Source organism: Azolla caroliniana, unplaced genomic scaffold, assembly GCF_043228905.1.
Source record: "Azolla caroliniana isolate FFs.n. ecotype wild unplaced genomic scaffold, voAzoCaro1.0.p SCAF_3, whole genome shotgun sequence".
NCBI classification, from domain to species: domain Eukaryota; kingdom Viridiplantae; phylum Streptophyta; class Polypodiopsida; order Salviniales; family Salviniaceae; genus Azolla; species Azolla caroliniana.
In genome coordinates, this window is record NW_028230438.1 from 2,744,403 (window position 1) to 2,749,356 (window position 4,954).

The following is a 4,954-nucleotide window of genomic DNA, read 5'->3' on the forward strand; positions in this document are numbered from 1 at the left end:
CCTCAAGAGATCAAAACAAGAGAAGATGTTATCTCTAACTTAGATTCCCATCCAGGCTGTATTAAGCATGGGTTGACCAAGCCCATAGCACATGATGTGTTGGAGAAACATAAATTTAATGCAATCATTATGTATATAGGAATAGAGATGGATATAATACATAACATTATTAGTCTTAAGAAAAGTTGCATAGTTTATTAAAATGATGTAGATGCATGTCATATTTATATTGATGGCCTTGACAGTTTTCCTCGCATTGTTTAGTGACTTTAATTAGTACGATATCGCTTCAATTATATCTCGTATGAATTGAGAAGTCATGGATGGGATAACTCGACATATTTAGTACTTTCTTTCAATACATACATATTTTCAAATTATACTAAATCATTCTTATTCTTCTATGACACATAGTTAATTCTGGTAAATTGTTAGGAGTTTGTGGAGCCGGCCCTCTAGAAATGGTATTGGAGATTTTGCTCCTCAGGTACCTACAAAAGTGAACAAAATATAGATGATTAAAAATAAGTGACCTCACCCTTTGTGAAAATTATTGAAAATTGAAAGTAGTTCAGGAATTAAGACTGCACCACAAGGAATCTATATCACTAACCTATGAATTATTAGTAGTAGAAAAATCTATAACATGGCACATAATCATGATTTGAGATTACATTATTGGTAATTGTTTACACATAACATTTATCTACCAGATAACCATAATTTGTGAAGATGGAAGATCAATCGAAGACTTGTGAGTCAATTCATCCTCATTTCTTCTCAAATTGTTAATGTTGGTTTGAGACCCCATTCTCATCAGATCTCATCTATGCTGGGCATAACAGTCATCACAGTGATGTATATATTGTAAAACCAGTCACATAACTGTGATCGGTGTGTGATCAGTCATTGATCGGTCCAGAGAAAGGGACGCACTAACAACATGGGCTCACTAAAAATAGACTGCACCTCTCAAATAAAGAAGCATACAAGTTTCGATTAACTCGAATCGAAGTGCTTCCCATGGCTCCACCCATATGGCTGATCATTCCACACATTCGCATTCTTATCATCCTCTCTCTCTCTCTGTTTCTCTCGTTATCATAGATAGATAAATAGAATATACAAATCCTTATCATCCGTGGGCAGGATTAAGTAATAGATATGCATAAAAGGAGGCCTGGTACTACTTGATCTACTCCTACTAGAAAGTAGCCAAACTTAGTGCCCCATAATAGAAGAAGAAGAAGAAGAAGAAGAAGAAGAAGAACATTACAATATCTATGCATGAACCTAATCATCAACCCAACGTCACCAAAGATAAATGGAGACACTACATGAAGGAAAAGATCAAACATATTGATGATGAACCTCTGCTTAACAAAAGTTGTATGATTTTGAAGCCTTATGAAGCATTGATGGAAGTGAAGCCAGAGGCATATACACCTAAATTAGTGACCATCGGTCCATTGTATCACAATCCTGAGCCTTCCCCTATTGATAATTATAAGGCACTATGTGTGAAGAAATTCATGGAGAGACATGGAATATCAGCTGTGGAAGTCCTCATAATCTATACTCAACCACATGAACTTAGCCACATTTATAATCTCAACCTTCCCCAATCTGAATTTGAGTGGCTCCAACTTCTGGTCACTGTCGATACCGTCTTCATTCATGAACTCTTGCTGTTTTTCAATGCATTGGTGTCCCACAGTGTAGAAAGAGTTGGCTACTTTGCCACTTTCCGCAGCAATGACCTTTCATTCCAAGTGCGCATAGCAAGGGATTTGTTCTTGATAGGAAACCAAATTCCCATGTCATTTCTAAAGAAGATTGCACTAGAGATTCCTTGCAATCCCGACTTCTCATTGGCTGATTTTGAGAATATCATGAGGATTGTTAGTCTTGGACGTAATCCATTCTTCTCTATCGAAGATGGAAGGAGAAGATTTTTAGGATTTCTTGAATCGAAAAACATAAAATTGATGGATAAGTGCCAGCATCTACTTGATTCTGTCTACTATTCGTGCATTGTCGAAGAAGAAGAATCGATGAGACAAACTAATTCTGAAGAATCCCAACAGAAACGTGTTCGTCTCCCATCAGCGTCCCAACTCTATAAAGCTGGCATTCGGTTCAAGGGTTGTGAAGGTAACATATCGGTGATGAAGTATGACAAGACAAAACTTCAGCTCCATCTTCCACGCCTCGTAGTGTTTGACGACACAGAGGATGTGCTGGGGAACCTTCTTGCACATGAAATATCTTCCAGAGGAGGAGGTGATTTCTCGATGTATGCTCATTGACACGGAAGAAGATCTGGCGATCTTGACAAAGGCCAATGTCATAGAGAACCTCACGGGGAGTGACATTAGGGTGGTCCAGATGTGGAATGATATGGGCATCAATATGCTCGGTGATTACGAATCCGAAAGATGGAAAGCAATAGTCCCTATTATGATGGCCCACTATTCCTCCCGTTGGATTCGCTTGTATGCAGAGTGTTATGAAAAGTTCTTTTCTCGGCCATGGTTATGGATTTCAGTCATTGCGGCATTTCTACTGCTCTCAGCTTCAATATTGCAGACAGTCTATTCAATAGCAGGTTATTACAAAAAGCCCACAACCTAACCTAAAGAAGCCCTAGGGCAGAACTAAAAAAGCTCCACGCAATCAAGTATTGAGCTTGGTTTATTGATTTGGGATTTCATTTTGGTTTATTAATTTAACTTGTTTCCCGTAATTTATGTATTTATTAATTTATAATCCACATTGGCTTTATGAAATTGTGGAAGATTATGTACTGATGGTGAATCGTTGCATGATTTCTGTACTACTGGAAATAGATATTGTGGGAGTTAAATTTAAGTAATTGTCGCAATGGGTACTGAAGCACAATTTGTTCATGGTCATCTTCTTCCTAATCCAATGTACATTAAATTATCTACAAGTTGAGCACTCTGGCAAACATAAAAAAAAATCTTTAGTATTGAAAATAAGTGATATTAACATGAAGATGACAATAATTTTTGACGTAGTACCACATCACTATCATGCTACCAAGTATAGTTATTATAAATCAATTTACCATGTAAAGAGATGATAGAGACATTGTGATTTAAAAACTATAAAAACTTTTGTGAGAAATGTTATGGTAATAAAACCAGACATAGGTATTATCGGCACACATTGAGTTTGGCCACTATTGGCTCCTGTTGTAGAGATTCTAGCTAAATATACATTCGAAATTAGTCCTAACATAAATGATTAACAATACTTAATGTCTTAATGTTAGTGGAATTTTAATGGCTAACGGTCTACAAATGTTGCAATGACTATGAGTGCTTCCCAATGGCATTGGTGGGTTTTATTTCACATTGCCAGTAATGTCCTTTGCATGTACTATCAATGAAAATTGGTATCATTACAGCTAATTAGAGCTCATAATACAACGAGTAATAACCAATTTGCTAGCAATTTCCCCAAACAGTCCGTTATCCTCATACAAATTATTTCCTCTCAAATAAATTGATCAAGAATCGATTTATCTCCTTTCTTGTCTCATACTATTCATGTCAGTTTGGCACCTAATTCTGATCAGATTTTACATACGTTGTACGAATGTGATCACATTACTACAACCGGTATTAGTCGATTTTACATATGTTGTAGAACTGTGATCACATAATTACGACGGATATTATGTTTCACGAACTGGTTGTGATCACTGTTGTGTTTACTGTCATTAATCACATTGTCGATAACCAACTCAACACATGGTCCACATAGAGGAACGCCCTAACAAATTGGGCTGAGAAACAACTTCACCTCTCAAAATCAAGAAGCTTACCTATAAGAGAGTTAACAGCCACTCTCGGAAATTGTATGATAATGAAATAAATTTTGAATAGAGCATTTGAGCTTTCAATGGAAAATGGCATTCATTCTGGTGTCTCTTTCCCCTAATTTTCTCTCTATTCTTATCTCTGAGTTTTCTCTCTACTAGTAAATAGATAGATAAAGACCACGCGGCAACAACTAGCATGTATTGTTGTTAGTTTGACCCATGATGTACCTTGGGCTATTACCACAACCTCTACAGTACCCCCAGCACCAAAACAAGGAATCGCAAAAATAATCAAGTATTAGAATTTTCTTTATCAAGAAAGCCCAAGAAGAAAACCCTAGAAGAAACCCTAAAACCGAATAGAACCCCTCGACCTAAGTGGTATACCTCTCTCACTCAAAATAGGCAACCCCCAAATGCGCCCCCCTCGACCTCCTTTTATAGGAAAAAAGGAAGGGGGGTCGCCAATTTTGTCTTTAATGGAATAAAGGAATAAAATTCCTTAAATCATGTTGGACTATAAGACTAGATTTCAACCGTACACCTCTAGCTAGAAGTCAATGTGACTATCCACTAGCCCATTAACTCTCTCTTATATAATATATGATTCTATCTCTATAAAGTCTTAACCTGTCTCCCCTCTACTTTTGACCTCTCCTCTCTCTTACTTTTTACACGAGCTCACTACTCATTCTACTCTACAAAGTGCACATCACATTTATGCCTCTACGAACATCGTGGTGCACCTTTAGCACCTTAGATTATTACCCTTCCCATTACATTTTATTTACTTATTCTTATTACACAAATTTACAAGTGCATGTGCAATGTTGCACATTTCCATTTTATTTGTCCCTCCCGGTTTTCTCATCGTAGCCGGAAATCTTCACGACAACGTCACTGCTGCTCTTGCCATTATAAAAGAAAAACTAGTAGTAGATCTTCGAGAATCAACGTCCCCCCCCCCCCCCCCCCCCAATCCGAATCAGACCAACCAACAAGTGATTTGATTGGTTTTTCGGATTGGGATTGTTTAGATGTTAATCGATAGTTAGATGTGTGTTTTAGATATCGCATAACTCGTTGAAGTGATTTCCAATGCAT

At 37.2% G+C, this 4,954-nt stretch overlaps 1 pseudogene; it reads left to right on the plus strand.

The window, feature by feature from the left end:
* Positions 1-1,195: 1,195 nt before the first annotated feature.
* Positions 1,196-2,871, plus strand: LOC147865866 (putative UPF0481 protein At3g02645; annotated as a pseudogene).
* The last annotated feature ends 2,083 nt before the right edge of the window (positions 2,872-4,954 follow it).